An 18,322-nucleotide genomic window follows, 5' to 3' on the forward strand; every position below is an offset into this window, starting at 1 on the left:
TGTAGTCCGGGCTTGCCACTGCCTCTGCTCTTTTCCTCCTGTACATATTGTTGTCTTTCCCCTACAGCTGCCTAAGGAGAGATTAAGGTTTGAGGTGGGGCTGGGAGCTCCAAGCTGAGAGATTTGATAAAATATGTCCCGAATGCCCATTGACTCCAGCTCCATGATCTAGGACACAGTGCACAGCGGAAACACAGAGTGAGAACTCAAACTAGGGTTCCAATTCCATCTCTGCGTGTGGACCCCTAAGTCCACTGTCTGGATCAATGTGGTTATATAAGGCATGGAACTCCGTAAAAGCCACATAATCAGCGGGACCCAGGCTCTCCACTAAATCCACTGTGGCTTTCTTCTCCCAATTGTGAGCCCCGTACTGCTGGGTATCGGTGTGCTCCCATGCCCCTCTCCTCTTCCTGTCAAACTCACAGTCTTTGCACTAGCTTCTGTTTGCAAGATGCAGTTCCCATCCTGTGACTCGACTCTTGGTTAGGACTGGTACAGGCCTTACCCTGATCAGATCTCCCAACATCCTTAGAGATCCGCTACTCTATTCCCAGGCCTCTAAGCTTGTCCAGGCTGCAGCAGATTTCTCCTCTTCCTGCTCCAGGCCCAGCCAGGAGCCACCAGCAGGGGCGTGGCTGTGGCTCCCCGGATCATTTTCCAGGTCTTGCTGGGCTCCTGCTGGCTTTCAGTTCAAATCCCCCTCTCAACTAGATTTACACAGTGGGGCCTTCATCTGGGATCACCGTCCATCCTCTGAGGGATGAGTATGCAGAGACACGGCCTAAAACTATTAGTAAACACTTTTCCTTCACATTTTTTTTTTAAATGCAATGTCTGCGTTCTAACAGACAGTATCATATTGTCTGAGGGCTTGTTCTGGGGCAGTATGGGGGAGCGGGGAAGATAAGTTGGCTGCATCACCCAGTCTTACAGGATACATTCTGATGATGTAGGATGGGATACAGTTTTAGAAACAACTTCTCTTTTGTCGTTAGAGTTTCTATTCCATCTGCAAAGAAACGCATTAGTTACTGCATCTTCAAAAACATTTTATAGTGAAAAAATGTTTAACATACGCAAAAGTATAGAGAATAACACGGCAAATCACCATCTCAGGTCTCATCCCTTCTCAGAACCCAGCTAAAGGTTGCATATGGTCAAGAACCTGTCAGTCCAGTGCTGGGGGGTGAGAGACAGGCAGGTCCTGGAATTTTCCTGGTGGCCTAAGTAAGATGGCAAACATCAGGTTGAGGTCCGTTGCCTCAAGAGAAAAAGATGAAGACCAAGAAACCAGGACACCTGCCGACATCTTCAACTGGTGTTCATGAATACACACATGGGTCCATGCACCCAAGACATGTGTACACACATGCACACACACAATAAAAATAAAAAGCAATACATAAACACAGACTGAACTTCCATGTAGCCATCCCTGATGTCATTGCATCATTCACAGCCTCTTCCTTTATCCAGTCGGAATTTCCCATGGTCTGTGAGCGTTCACATCAAGCCTGGGTTTGTGTCTCTTTTGCTCATGAGTATTTTACAACGTGTGTTTAAGACACAAGTTTCTTTAAAAATAACTTCAATACAATTGTTATTGTATTGAAGCTGACAATTCAACATTACCAAATATTCCATCTTCAGATTTCTCCCATTGCTTCCTAAGATAACATTCGTTTATGGTGGCTTTGTTCAAATAAGGAGTGAAAATACACATCAGTATGCTTCAGACCTGTGTCAGCTTTTCTTTTCTTTTTTTTTCTTTTCTTTTCTTTTTTTTTTTTTTTTTTGGTTTTTCGAGACAGGGTTTCTCTGTGTAGCCCTGGCTGTCCTGGAACTCACTCTGTAGACCAGGCTGGCCTCAAACTCAGAAATCCGCCTGCCTCTGCCTCCCGAGTGCTGGGATTAAAGGCATGCGCCACCACGCCCAGCAGCTTTTCTTTTCTTAAAAAACTTTATTTTGAGATACTTTCCCTCGCCTAAGGCGCAACCTAGGCCAGCCAGAAGGGTGTGTAAGTGCTCGCTCAGGCAGCCTGTGGTCCTCTTAGTGCCCAGGAAAGGGTATTGCTGCTTGGAGGCTCAGGTTCCTCTAGGTCTTGCCACCGCCGCCTCTCCTGCAAGAATGATAGGGTTCAGTTGTCTTCTTTTATCAAATAAAATGATGCAGATGCAGAGACTCACAGCCAACCATCGAGCTGAGCCAGGAGACCCCAATGGAAGAGTTAGGGGAAGGAATGAAGAAGCTGAAGGGGATTGCAACCCCATAGGAAGAAAAACAATATCAACCAACCAGACTCCCCCCTCCCCCTAGACTCCCAGACACTAAACCACCAACCAAGGAGTACACATGGAGGGACCCATGGTTCCAGCTGCTTAGGTAGCCGAGGATTGCCTTATCTGGCATCAGGGGGAGGGGAGGCCCTTGGTCCTGTGGAGGCTTGATGCCCAGCATAGGGGGATGCTAGTGGAGAGTAGGTAGGTGAGTGAGGGAGCATCCTCTTAGAGGCGAAGGGGAGGTGATGGGATGGGGGGTTGCAGAGGGGAGAATATATTTATATACATTTCAATAAATTTACATTTCAATAAATTTATATTTATTGAAATGTAAATAAATAAAATAACCGGTTAATTTTTTAAAGTTCTTAGCAAAGAAAAAAGAAAAGAAAAATTTCAAGACCAATTGGTTGATATTGTTACAAAATGAATCCAGAACCAACCTAGTTACAAAATGAAACTAGAACAGCCAGGGCTACACAGAGAAATCCTATCTCAGAAAACAACAAGACAAAATGAAACTAGAACAGCCAGGGCTACACAGAGAAATCCTATCTCAGAAAACAACAAGACAAAATGAAACAAAACCCCCCAAATTTGATTTATTTGTTATGTGTATGTTTACATGTGTTTCTGGTGCCGGTAGAGAAGAAGGTATAAGTTCCCTGGAACTAGAGTTATAGGTGATTGTGAGTCACTAGACATGGGTACTGACAATCAGCAAGGCAAGTGGTCTCTCCACCTCCTGCCTGTTTCTCTTCTTTCCTCCAGTGAGGCAGGCAGGTCACCGGATGGGACTTCCCCTTAACGGAGTTTCTCTGATTACATTTCGGTAATGTTCTTCATCTCTTGTATGTTCTGCAAAATTAATAGTTGGATTAGGAGGCCTTGACACGGATCATTCAATTTTTATAAGAATGTTCGATAGTGTTTCACCTTTCCCTCTGTTTACTATGAGGAAACATAGAACTTAAAGTCATTTACCGCTCTGTAGTGTTTAATTTCATCTGTGAGGTCTAGCTAGTCTGCCCCATTTACCCTTTCTGAAGTTTCCCGTTAATCCTCCCCCAGTGGTTTATTAACAGCTGCTACTCAGACCTGTGTCAATTTCATTAGTGATACTTGAATTCTATTGACCCTTCTGCATTTTTAAATACAAGTCATTTAAGAGCACAGGAGCATACAAACATATACACACACACACACACACACACCATACACACTCACTCACTCACGTATACATATACACACCACAGGAAATAGATAAATAAATCTTTCCCTTATGAGCTATTTGTTGATTCTGTGATATATTCCTATGGAGAAAAGCATGAAAAAAAAATGCTTGTTCTGTCTGTCTTTGCTACCAGATTCTTAAATGACTAACAAGGTCTCTAAGAGTGTTCGAGTGGGCATGGGTAGGTTTGTTGATGGTGGTGTGGGTTTTATTATTATTATTGTTCTTGTTGTTGTTATTTGTGTCTGTTTTGTTGTGGGCTTTTTGCTTTGTTTTTTTTTTTTTTTTTTTTTAGAGAGAGTGTCACTTTAAAGTCATGGGAATCTTCCTGTTTTGTCCTTCTGAGTGCTTGAATTCCGGGCATGTAGCGCCATGTCTGGCTCAGAGACTTTAAATATCATAATAAACGCATGTATTTTAACATATTTGATTCATTTCTTCGTGGCGAATGTTAATGCTGTTCTACAGATATCAACCTTCAGATGCTAAGAAATGATACATAAACTCAGACATGGAAAGGCAAACTCTGCATGCTAATCTAAATTGAGAAACTCTTAAAATAAAATTAATTAAAAAAAAAAAAGGACAGTTGGTAGAAACTTAAGAAACATAAATGGCTGGGCGGTGGTGGAACACACCTTTAATCCCAGCACTTGGGAGGTGGAGGCTAGCTGATTTTTTAGTTTGAGGCCAGCCTGGTTGACATAGCGAGTACCAGGGAATACACAGAGAAACTGTATCTCAACACACGTGGTATCTCAACACACGTGCAACCCCCAAAAGAAACAAACAAAGAAAAATAGTATCAGGGGCCTGGCTGTGGCGGTTTACCATGTGCTAAGCCTTAGCGTCCATCCTCGGCCTCAAACCCTGAGCAAGAACATCAAAACTGGAAAACTAGAAGCAGAGAAGAAAACACAGAGGAGCGAGGAGCGCTGTCCACAGAGAGGAGAGCATCTTGCAAGCCCAGGAGATCTAGGGAGAGAAAGCCAGGCTGCAGGGGACAGACAGGAGGCACAAAATAGAGGCCAAGTCGGGAGCCAGAGAGGGAGGAGGGAGTGTGTTGTCCTAGGATCGAAAGGGAGAAGATGAGGCAGGCAGCTCAGCAGGGAGCCTGGACCACCAGCCTTGGAGTCAGGAGTTCCGCTGCAGTGAATTAATGTGCATGAAAACGACTGGCTATCTCTCCATGGGCCAAGGGCCTTCCAGCGGATTGCTAGAATGTATCCACTCTTGTTGCTCTGTAGGCCTTTCAGCCGCCGATTCCCCTCATGAGTGTTACCAAGACAAGAGTGGGGTAAAACATCAGGAGAAAAGCTTTGGGTTGAAGAATATAATTTTTAGAGAAAAAAAAAATGTTCCCTCGTGCAGCCGCTCGAGGACCCTAGGAAAAGACTTTGGAGGTTTCCCAGTGTCCTTATTATCCTCGAAGATGACCATCACTTATGTAAATATCCCTGTATCTTAAGCTGCTATCACAATACGTACTGCCTAACGATGATTATAAAGGCATTTCCAACCATTCATTTTAAGGGAAGGTTTAATAAAAGTAGAGGTTATAGAGTGGAAAAGATCTTAAAGGTCATACAGTTATAATTTTAAATGAAAATATTAAGTCAAAAATTCTCATTCTATTAAAAAAAAAAAGTTGACATTAAGATGAACAAATGTAACACTGGCCAAGCAGTTCTTTTTGTCTCCTGGGCATGGAAGAAATAATGAAGCGTTTTGGTAATAAAGTGAAACAACAAAAACAAATGTAACTCACAATTGTTATAAACTTTCCTCATAAGAGATGGTATCCATGTCTCAGGACACTGGAGATTATCTCCCATCGTTCCTATTGAACATGAATACAGAATTCTATAATCACTCTCTGCCCAAAATGTCTGTCCCCCCATCTCTGACTTTGTCTCTGTCTCTGACTCTCTGTTCCTCTCTCAGTCTCTGTCTCTCTCTCTGTCTCTCTCTGTCTCTCTTTGTCTCTCTCTCTCTGTCTCTGTGTATGTGTGTGGTGTGGTGGTGTGTGTGTGTGGTGTGGTGGTGTGTGTGTGTGGTGTGGTGGTGGTGTGTGTGTGTGGTGTGGTGGTGTGTGTGTGTGTGTTTGGGTGTGTGTGTGTGTGTTAGGCAGGGTTTCTATTGCCGTTGCCATGAATCACCATGACCAAACAACAAGTTGGGGAGAAAAGCTTTATTTGCTGATATTTCTATATTGCTGTTCAAAATCAGAAGAAGTCAGGGCAGGCACTCAAGGAGGGCAGGAACCTGGAGGCAGGAGTTGATGCAGAGGCCATGGAGGGTGCTGCTTACTGGCTTGCTCATCATGGCTTGCTCAGCCTGCTTTCTTTTATTATTATTTTTTTTACTAGATATTTTCTTTATTTACATTTCAAATGCTATCTTGAAAGTTACCTATACCCTCCCCCAGTCCTGCTCCCCTACCCACCCACTCCCACTTCTTGGCCCTGGCATTCCCCTGTACTGGGGCATATAAAGTTTGCAAGACCAAGGGGCCTCTCTTTCCAATGATGGCCGACTAGGCCATCTTCTGCTACATATGCAGCTAGAGACATGAGCTCTCCAGTCCAGGAATGGCCACACCCACAGTTGACTGGCCTCTCCCCTATTGATCACCAGTTCAGAAAATGCCTTACAGTTGGATCTTATGGAGGCATTTCCTCAATTGAGGCTCCTTTCTCTCTCATGGTACCAGCTTGGGTCAAGTTGACACACAATACAGTGCACGCATGTGTGTGTATGTCCATATGTGTTTGTGTTCATGTGTACAGTGCACATGTGTGTGTGTGTGAATGTGTGTGTGTGTGCATGTGTACCGGTGTGCATACACTCATGCAGAGGCACAGTGGAAACTTTGGGGACTGCTTGGTACTTAGTTACCACCCACATTTTGTTGTTGTTTGTTTTAGATAAGGTGCCTCGGGGCTGAATTCCCCAACTTCTATATGCTGGCTGGCCAAAATTCCTGTTGCTCTCTTTCGAGCACTGTGATTACAAGACCATGATACCATGCTTGGCTGTTTAATGTGGAGAGAGGACTAAACTTAGGTCATCATGCTGGCAAATTGGAAGGCAAATAAATGCTTTAAAGACTGAGTCATTTCTCTACCCTCTTTGTTCTTAATACCCTCTTTGCCCTTACAGTAAGTAGTTGATCTATATTTTTATATATTAATAAAGACATTATTGTTGCGGCCCGCCCGCGGTCCATTATAAAATCTTGTGTGGACTGGGGTGCACTTCCATGGGCCACATGATATGGTCTTGCACTGTCTGTTGAAAGTCTAAGTAATAAACATTGAATATTCTACTCAAACACTGCCAAGACTAAAACTCTGAATGTATCATTGTTCTTATCCGAATGTCAACAATATTTTTAAATGTTTCGTGAGATTGATGTCCCTCATTAGCTGATAATTCTGATTTTCATATCTATATAGTTATATTGGGACAGAATCTTGTGTAGCCCAGGCTGGCCATTATGTAGCCTAGGATGACGAACTTCTATTTTTTTCTTATTTTTTTTAAAGACCTATTTTTTATTTATATGAGTACACCATAGCTGTCTTCAGACACACCAGAAGACGGAACTGAATTCCATTGCACATGGTTGGGAGCCACCGTGTGGTTTCTGGGAACTGAACTCACGACCTTTGGAAGAGCAGTCAGTGCTCTTAACTGCTGAGCCATCTCTGCAGCCTGATGCAGGTATTTCTGATCCTCCTGCCTCCATCTTCCACAAGCACATACCACCACACACCCTGGTTCATACAACACTGTGATTCAAACCCAGGGCTTAGTGTGTGCTAGGAAATCTATCTCTCTATCAAGTGACCTATGCCCCAGATATATCCACAGAAAATATGAGTGCAAAAATCAGTTAAGGGAATGCCATCAGCCAAGCTTGCAAACATTTCCCAGCTGAGAGCATACGTCCCAAGTTACTCTATAACCACGCAGCCCCCTCCCTTTGGAATCTGTTTGCTCTCAGGAAAGGTTGTCACTTTTTTTTGTTGTTGTTCAAGTAAAGAGGGCATTGAAAAACTAACTGATCTGATTTGATTTGGATAAAGAGTTCCTAATTGTTTAAATGGTTAATTCTCCTAATTTGTGGCAGGAAAAGACAAATATACAGGACAAAGTAGGGTATTAATGGTGGTTGAGTGTGTGTGTGTGTGTGTGTGTTTCCCCAACGTTTGCTTTAACCAGAGATAAGGTTAACCATCCCAAAGAAAGAAACTGCTTCTTCATGGCTCCGTTCTATGGACATTTTTGTCACCTTACAGCACAGTTCCATGCACACTGGTGTGCATGCGTGTGCACGCGCGCACACACACACACACACAGATCAAGTTAGACTTACCATTCATTGCAAAAGTAAAGCTGGCATTTAGATCATTATCAGAACAAAATCTCAGTCTACAAACTTTTGAACCATGAAACAAACAGCTCCCAGGTGGTAGTCCCAGAGGCTGCCAACGCCAGCCAGCGTTCACTTAGAAAGAAAGGGATTGTTTCTATAGAAGCAAGGCTATGGCAGCCCTATCTCTGTTGTTACCGTCTGTCCTCTGTCACCTTAGGGTTAGGCTAGTCAAGACAATTCCTGGATAGCCTGGAGGCGTCCTCCCGTTTGGCTGTGTGTGTGTGTGTGTGTGTGTGTGTGTGTGTGTGTTGCAATGTATGGTTTGAGGGGTGCATAAGGAGGAAAGGTGGAGAAAATGTCCCCATTGCCCATCTCACAGGGGTGGGGCACGAGACTGGCATAATCACTTTCTCCAATCTAGCTGAGCCCACTGGACCCTGACGAGCAATGCGTGCTTACTAATGCACAGAGCATGCCAGGGTGTTCACTCTGTGTAGGCTGCACCACTGCACTATTAGCGCAGTTCTCCAGGTGACGCACCGGGAAGAAGGAAACTGGCAAGAAGTAAGGCTGAGGTGATAGCTCAGTCAGTGAAGTGCTTGAGTCACAAGACTGGGGACCTGAGTTCTGTCCTTCAAAACCCACGTGAAGAAAGTCAAGCATGGGGTGTGTACGTGTAGCCCGTGTGCTGCAGAAGTGACGACAGCTGGTCTACCTAACCAGCAAACCTTAGGCCATGGGAAACTTTCATAAAAGAATGAGGACAGAGCTTGAGGAATGGCCTACAAATTTGACCTCTGCCCTTGACTTGCGCATGCGCGCGCTCGAAGTTTGTGTGTGTGTGTGTGTGTGTGTGTGTATACACATTAAGATGCAAGAAAAAGAAAAGAGAACAAGAAATGAAAAGGGCTCCCTACCAGGCAGCGCAGTGACTGAGGAAAATAAAATCAGGAAATGTGCTACGCCTCCTACTTCGCTCTTCCTGACTTCGTATGGTCGTCACTGTATTTGTCGCACTCTACGGTTCGGATGCTTTGGAAGCCTGAATGAAGACCATGCTACATATAACACATGTGATTTCATAAGAATCTGCTCCAAGACTGTGCTCTTTGGTAAACACTTCATTGCTTTATTTCTAACATTTCCTGTATGTTCTGAAGATTACAAATGCAGGCCAGCCTTGCCTCCCTAACCATAAGATATGGTACTTAGGGGAAAAGACTAGGGCTTATAAATTTTCTTTTTGTTCACGAACTACCCAGGGAGGGTAGTGTGTACTTGTGTGTGTGTGTGTGTTTAATCATAGTTTGACTACTTTGAATGACATCTGTCTGTATAATTATGATATAATAAATCTCTTATGTCACATAAGATTCTAATCGAATAATATTTAACTGTGACAAACTGATGGCAGCTGACTTAGTGAGTGTGTATTATGTATTATTGCTATGAACGGTGACCGCCTCACTCAGTCTGCCAGACAGCAAATCAGGTTCAGGGAGGTGGCTTGGTTTTCGGAGACCCAGCACGGTCTCAAATACAGTTCCATTTGGTCCTGTGTTTCAGTGGCTTCCCCACAGTTACAGTGAACCATCAGTACCTAAGTTCCTCTTCTCTGACTCTAGGGTGTTTCTAACTGAGTGTGTGTGTGTGTGTGTGTTGGGGTAGTAGTCCCGTGACAGGATTTAGTACAAAGTGGTAGTGAAGTGGCTGTCAGCTATTGTGGATCCCTCAGACTTAATGGGTCAACTCGGGGGCTGAGGTGGCATCTGTCTTCACTTTCACAGGAGAAGAATCTGTCTCACAGGTTGTGCCCAAGCACACCCAGAAAGATCAGTTGCTGGTTTCAGAGGGATCTGGGTACTAAAAAAAAAAATAATACCACTAGTTTCTATGAAATTACAGAGCTAGGCAGCCTACAGTTACCTCTGTCAGAATCAAATCAGTCTCCAAAGTTGCACACTGACAGCAACAAAACAAATTGCGGCTAATGTTTTCTCCTTTTCACTACAGACTGAATATCTGCACAAAAAACAGGTTGCAGGTTGGAGAGATGGCTCTGTGGCCAGAAGTGCTTGCTACAAACCCTGGTGACTTGAGTTCAAGCCCCAGAACCCATACAGTAAAACTTCCACACACATGCCCTGGCGCACACGTGTTTACATGCATGCAATAGAGAAATAAAATGTAATCTGGTATTTTAAACATCTGGTTAAACATCGGCATCTTGGAAGACTTGTGGAATGGCTGTGAGTTTCTGGAGTCCCCTTCTCTGATAGCTCGTGTCTTTCTGTTACCTGGCAAGGACCCTCCCATTATCCCATATAAGTCTGTCTTCTTAAGAACGATTCTCATTTCTACCATCTATCTCTTTGGTCTCCATCTGAAAGATGGTTGTTGCTTGGGAAAAGATACAATTTATCAACCCCTAGGTATGTCCTGGCTGACGCTAAAAAGTGAATGAATTGACTCCCTTAGGCCTGTTTTAGTACCGGCTTCCTGACCTTGACCCAAAATACCTGTGTGTGTGTGTGTGTGTGTGTCTGTCTGTCTGTCTATCTCTTTCTCCCTCTTTCTTTCTCCCTGACTACCTATTCCTCCTTTGGATAAAGAAATGTGATCTCTGAAACAGAACACAGAGCAATACCACATTGGTCTTGTCTCCTGGAGGATTAAACTCAGAAGCAAAAATAAAATAAAATAAAATGCCACTCAGAAAGATGACCGTTAGGCACTGATTTCAAATGTTTGGGGATCAATAAGCAGATAAGTAAAAAAATAAAACTAGCCGGGCGTGGTGGCGCACGCCTTTAATCCCAGCACTCGGGAGGCAGAGGCAGGCGGATTTCTGAGTTCGAGGCCAGCCTGGTCTACAAAGTGAGTTCCAGGACAGCCCGGGCTACACAGAGAAACCCTGTCTCGAAAAACCAAAAAAAAAAAAAAAAAAAAACTAGGGGTACATTTCCTGATTCACATCTGTACTTTAGTTAAGCTCCATCCCTTTGAGAATATATGTATGCTTCGGCACGTCTTTTGAAAATGTCATTTTTATCCTTTCCCTTTGATGTCTCAATAAATCCATAGCTGCAATACTCTTGGTTTGGTAGATATAGATTAATACATTATATTCTTATGAGCAACCAGTGAAGCAGTAAAAATTGCTAGTCTTCCATTTCAACTGAAAGCCTTCCTTGGAACAAGTTGTTAGAACATGTTCAGAGATGTCTATCACAGGAACATATAATAGGATAAATTGACTGTGGGAGAGGAAGGCGGGAATTAGTCACTCAGAAGTTGGTGGTAGAGAGCCAAAGGTAACCTCCACACCGCGTTGGCAGCTACAAGATAAACTGGCACGCCGACTCAGTCGGGGGGTGGGGGACCACTTTCTTTATAATGGAGCCATGAATTTTTTTATCTGTTTGGATAATAAAGCTACCAAAAGAAGAAAAATTGAATTTTAAGTAAGATACAATATATGAGGAAAATTTAAAGCTTCTTTATTGGTGGTATGTCCCTTTGACATTAATTTCATGACAGAGAAAACCACAGTCAGTTTAATTAGATAAAAAAAAATGATAAGGTGATCTGGTGTGTCACTGCAGCTGTGAGGGCTAACTCAATGAACCTTCCTTGCTCCCCAGTGATTATAGAAAGACACCCTTTACAGCCAACGCTTTTCTAGAAAACCACCTCATTTGTAGATGCCAATGATAATAGAGATAACCCGTCTGTAGCCTATGTGCTCTGTGCTCTTGAGACAAGGCTCGTCTTGACTAACTTCTCAGGGCTGGCTGGTGTGCCTTCGCTCCTGGGACAGCACAGAGTGGTGTGACGGTCAGCACCCAGTAAAAGGATGGTGAGTCCACCTAACGGAGGAAAGCGTCATTGTACAGCTGAGGGAATTCTGAAAGATCTGGGAGCCTTCAACAAGGAACATACAGTTTTCCCTTCGGAATTGATGTGACAGAAATGAATAGCTGCAGTCGTGGCTCCACTTTAAACTCCCAACCTTTTAGCTATTTATAAAAACTAGATGAGATGGAGTTCTTCCAGATCACTGATGGTTACAATGAGAAGACTCAATCTGAAGGACACATGGAAAGGAGAAACTGAGAACAAAGTTACAGGATGCTATTCTCTGTTCCTACTAAGTGTTACCTCCTCTGAGGTCTACAGGAGCTGGGAAGTCCTGATAGCATCAGCTAGCCCCAACTCATTGCTTATTATTTGCACAAGGCTCTGTGATTTTCTTCATAACATATATAAGCCAAATATAGAACATTTAAGTGTGTGTGGTGGTTGGTGGGGGTGGGGGAAGCTGACATGTTAGGCCAGTTTCAACCTTCTTGTTGAAGGTTGTTTCAAAGTATATACAGCCCTACTGGATTGTTTCTGGTATTCTAGATTATGTCCTCAATAGCTTTTTTTTTTTTTTAATTCTCAGCAAAGAATAGATTCTAATATGCAGCCGCTCATCTCTCAGATCTCATTATTTTGTGCTCACGAGCATCACAATGAAACAACTGACTAAGGACTTCTGAATGCAAGTAAATATAGAAGCTCTATGTAAATACGTCCGTCAAAGCAGAAGAACAGAGGAAGAGCTCTGAGCAGTTGTTGATGCCTTCCTTCATCTGAAGTGCCATTTTCTTCGTACATCAAATAACACATTGATTCTAGCACACTTCAATTCTCAATTTTCCATAAATCATAAAAACCTTAATGACTTTCCCAAAGCTCAAGTGATGAAACAATCAATTAATTTTCACAGTAGTACAACACTGTCAAAAACAGACTACTATTGTAATAAAATTTCAGATACTTAGGTTCTACACATTAGGAGTTCAGTGCCAAAAAAACTCCTCTTTTTACCACTGCATGCAAAGTTAAAATATGGGCCAATTAAAAAGAGAGTTCAAGTATCTTAACCTTTATTATAGACACCAAATTGCAAGGCTCTTGAAAGGACATCTTTTTTCTTAGGGTACAACCTAATGCTGAGTTCATAGCAGCCCTCCACATGGCTGCTCCCAAGTCTTCACAAAGTGGACACACACATACACACACACAAACACACACACACAGACATACACACAGAGAGATAAACACACTTGCAGACACACAGTCACACATATACAGACACACACAAAAACAAACATATACATGACAGACAGACAGACACACACACGGGGAGAGAGAGAGAGAGAGAGAGAGAGAGAGATACACACACAGAGAGATACACAAACACACACAGAGATATACACACATAGAGACATACATACACAGAGATATACACACTCACAGAAACACAGTCACACAGACACACACAGAGACATGTATATGCACACACAGACAGACAGACACACACAGAAGGAGAGGGAGAGGGAGAGAGAGAGAGAGAGAGACATACACACACACAGACACACACAGAGATATAAACAGACAGGTACACACACAGACAGGCACATGCGAAAGCAGACTGGCAGACAGACACACACACACACACACATGCACATACACAGGTAAACACACTGACAGACAGACAGACAGACACATATATACATACACACACAGACAAATATACATGTACAGAGAGACATATACACACACAGACAGAGAGGGGAGAGGGGAGTAGAGGAGAGAGGGAAGAGATGGGGGAGAGGGCAGAGACTGATTTAACATCTTTACCTAAAGTTATCACTGCCAAGTCTACCTCTTTGAGATGTTTCTTCAAAGCAGAAATCCCCAGAAGGGAAACATAAAATAGAAAAACCAAAGTCCTTTGTCCTTTTACTAGGGATGGGACAGACAGACCTTAGCATGCATTCTGTCATGCTAATTGATTGTCTTTGGGAAGCAGAGATTATGTGGTGGGACCAGTACAGTTTAGGGAAGGCAAGGAGGAGGGGAAAAGGCCCCATGGGAGCCTGCGGGTGGGTATGGGGAGGCGGTAGATGGAAAAGAGGCTGAGGAGTCTGAATCTGAAAAGGCTACAGGCAGCTTCAAAGAGAATTTTATTTCAGGCTGTTCTGAATATGACTAAGACCAAAACACTGGATAATTGGGATTGTGAACTGAGGTAAAAATAGAACTAAATTACAGGTAGATAAGTGGGATTTGGTAAGTTTCCTTAACTTGGATGTGGACTGTATTTTACTGAAGTAAAAGTATGGCCATGTCTCTTGCTTGATAAAATCTACATGGTGGGAACCCCACTGGGCTCCTCATTTGGATGGTTTTATTCTGTTTCTGACTTGGTTTTAGATTTTTCTTCTTTGGCTTTTCACATGGGTGATAATATAAGAACTGATTAATAACTGTGAATGGGCCGGGCATTGCCTTGAAAATTCTTCAATTTGTCTCTGGTCACTTCACAAGCCTGGCTCTGGTCTCGTCCACAGCATCTGCACTTTGTCTCAGGCAAACGTGCCATTTGTCCGGATTTTCTGTTGAGTTTCAAGGCAGCTGTTGATAATTGCATCCTTCAGTGCTGGTCTACTGTTTCTTACAATTTTGAATCACGGCGGCGTTGTCTGCCTGTTAATCATTTATAGGCCTTTGTTTCTGTTGTATAGGACTTTACTGGTCTCCCACCGAGCTATCTGCACAGGACCTCACTCTGCAGGCTTCTGCACCAGGCCCAGGACAGCTTCTCACACTGAGAGCAGACTTCCAGTTCCTCCAGGAAGCTGACCCTTGTGGTGTCTAGACTTGCTATTGCCATTGTGCAGTGTATGTAGTTGTCTTATACCACTTTCATTCCCAGCCATATCTATGGATCAGACGGCCGCGTGGGCAGGCAGATGCAAAGGCTGTTCATTATTCAAGACATAAATAAAAATCAAGAGGCAACCGAGTCACCGAGTGCAAGGAAGCTAATCATACCATAAATCTTCCAAGTTAGTTTCCATTTACATAACTAGTAGCGAACATCACTGGCAGTGGTTAAATAATGTAAACACAAACTAGGAGAGACTCTAGCCATGGATCTTAATGAAACGCCATATATGTATATATATATATATATATATATATATATATATATATATATATATATTAATAAGTGCGGAATAAAAAGGCTCATTGAACAGATTTGAAGAAGTCAAAGAGAATATAGACAAATGATCCTTCATGCATAATATATATGTGTCAAGCACTTCATGTTCCTTGCTGAGCCTGAATTTTGTGGGCTGTAAAAGTAAATAAGCTCACAGACCCCTAAGGGATTAAAGAAAACCTTTTGCTACATTAGACAGCAGCTGATCTGAGGCTTGTGTTCCTGGGGATTTCAACAGATTGGCTGGCCAGGACCCCACAGCTAGAGGGACAATGAGTGGAGCTTAGTGGTAAGTTAAAGGGGAAACATTTCGTCTTCAGGAGATACTTTGCTCTCCCTCCTTGCTGAGATGCCCTGCATTCATCATGTCATCTACTTGTTTCCTTCCAGACCTTCAATTGCTGTTAGTTTGAAGTTGGCAAATTGAGCATTATTGGGAATTTTGACATAACCAGATAGGAAAAAGTCTACAAGAGTACAGCTTTGCAAATGGCTATGTTGTCAGAGGCAAAAGTTCATCCGAAATCTCTCCTCTTTAAGTCCTTAGGTTTCTGACCCAAAACCACTGATAGATACAACAATTCTGGAGTAACTTTACAACAGTATCAAGTCGTTTGTTCTTCCTACTTAGAAAAAAATTTACTAAAATATTCCTTTAAAATGTCATAGACATGGGCTGGAGAGATGGTTCACTGGTTAAGAGTACTGACTGCTCTTCTAGAGGACCCGGGTTCAATCCCTAGCACTCACATGGTGGCTTACAACTGTCTTTCACTCCAGTTACAGGGGACCTGACACCCTCACACAGACATGCATACAGGCAAATAACGCCAATGCATATAAAATAAAAAACGTATTAAAAAGCATCATAGTTGTAAGTTTCATAACAATTTCTCAGCGAGCTATAGTCTGCTTAGAGGACAGTGGTAGTCCTGGAGGAATATATCAGAGGTGTCATCTTGTCACACTGTAGCCATTGAAAGGTGGTAGTGCAAGTTCTGTTTGGGTTGCTGCTGGTGTCCCACCGCAGCTGTGCGTCCACTCACACAAAAGCGTGTTGCACACCATTAGGTATAGGGCATTCATTCCTCTTGGTGATGACCATTAGGCCCTTACTGTTTTGTGCCTTTACTGGGCTTTGAATTGTTTCCTTTCTGGACTGGGGACTGAACCTGGGATCTCTTACATGCTAGGTTAGTGTTCTACCATTCCACTCCCATTCTTACCGTTATTTTAGAGTTTTCTCCTTTTTCTTACATAAAACAAAACAGTGTCCTGGGTTATGCAGGCCCTAGACTCTGACATCTCTGAAGTTTTGAATCTCTTGAGAGCATCCTTCTCTCTGATGCTTGATTTACACTTACATTTTGTTCTTCTGGCTCTCGGAGCAATAGGGCATCCCACACATGTATGTCCATGTGCATACATGCTCAGATACATACATACTAGGAGTTTATCAGAGCATCTCCATCCAGGTTCGTGCAAACACTCCCTGAAACATGCCCAAAACATCAGCAGATGACACTTGCCTCAAAACACATCTCCATCATTAAGCAACTGTTTTTTAAAAACCAAAAAATAAAAAAAAAATGTAAAAAATGCTTGAAAAGAGATGATGCCAATAGCAAGAAAGAACATTTCATGGCATTTCTTGTCCCTTCTAGAGCATTTTCCTTTCGGCATTTTCCTTCTTATTAACTTAAGAAATCATCAATATTGACCATTTCAATACCATTGTTTTACACTTTTTAGGAAGAAATTTCCTGGTGATGCAGAGCTGCAATTCTCACCCGAGAGGCTGAGACAGAAGGATGGAAGCTAGCCTAGACTACATGGAGAATTCCAGGCCAGTCTCACAATTTTTTGGTAAATAGCGAAGCCTTGTCTCAAAAACCGATGCTTGGGCAAAATGTCTTAGCCAGGAAGAGGCACTTGCCACCCAAGGCTGGCAACCTGGGTTTGTTTCTCTGAACAAGAAGAGAAGTGACTCCAGAGAGCAAGTTGTCCTCTGCTGTGCATTATGGGACACACATACACACACACAGGCATACACAGGCACACAGACAGACAGACAGACAGACACGTACACAGACACACACAGACACACACACAGACAGACACACACATGCACAGACACACACACAGGCATACACAGGCACACAGACACACACACAGGCATACACAGGCACACAGACAGACAGACACACACATACACAGACACACACATATACAGACACACACACAGGCATACACAGGCACACAGACAGACAGACATACACACACACATACACAAACACACACAGACACACACATACACAGACACACACACAGACAGACACACACATACACAGACACACACATATACAGACACACACACAGGCATACACAGGCACACAGACAGACATACACACACACATTCACAAACACACACAGACACACACAGAGAAAGACAGATACACGCACACACATACACAAACACACACACACATACACAAACACACACGGACACAAATACACATACACACAGACACACACACTCAGACACACCCAGAGACAAACACACACACAGACACACAGACAAATTCTTAAGAATTCAAGAGGAAGGCAATAAATCTGTCTTTAAACATAGATTCTATCCAATACTTCACAATTACATAAGTACAATATAAATGAAATTAGCTGGCTAAGCATTGCTAAAACTTTTCTACATTCACATTTATGATTCATTAAATGATTCAGACTTTTTGAAGGTTGTGGTTTTGCATAAAATATCGTCTCCCAGTTCGGGTAACAGGAATGCTCGAAACCCTGGCTTGCTATTATTCTCTCTAGAACTTTCCCTCGGGCTGATGTCTCCTACCCACAAGTCTTCCTACAGAAACACCTACAGTGCAAACGTAAGACTCATGATTCTCCCTGACTCCAGACACGGAAACATGGTAAGAACTGCGAACCCAGAAAACCTGCATAGTGTGTGTAACTTCTTTGCTCAATTTTATATAATGAGAACTTATGGCTGTCCTTTAAAAATGATTGTGTTTAAAGGTTTTTGCCAGATTCACAGTAGTTTATGGAAACAATTCCATGGTACCGAGCATTCTGAACCATTTTCCGCTTCTTACCATAGAATAAAGACACAATGGACATCTGGATACATAAACTCTTGGCTCTATCCTTGACTGATTTCTTGGGAGACGCTTGCAACTATAGCCAAGGCAGGCAGAACATGGAGTTGGCAGATTGTGTTTGTTGCCAGGTTGTTTCCCCAAACAATCATGTCAGTGTGGATACAACCTGAAGTGTGATTGCGCCCGGGGGTGGCGGGGTTCTCTCCACTTGTCTTTACTCCTTAGCAGAAGCACAT

Source organism: Mus caroli, unplaced genomic scaffold (genome assembly GCF_978045245.1).
Source record: "Mus caroli unplaced genomic scaffold, Mus_caroli_1 scaffold_9, whole genome shotgun sequence".
In the NCBI taxonomy this organism is placed as follows: Eukaryota; Metazoa; Chordata; class Mammalia; order Rodentia; family Muridae; genus Mus; species Mus caroli.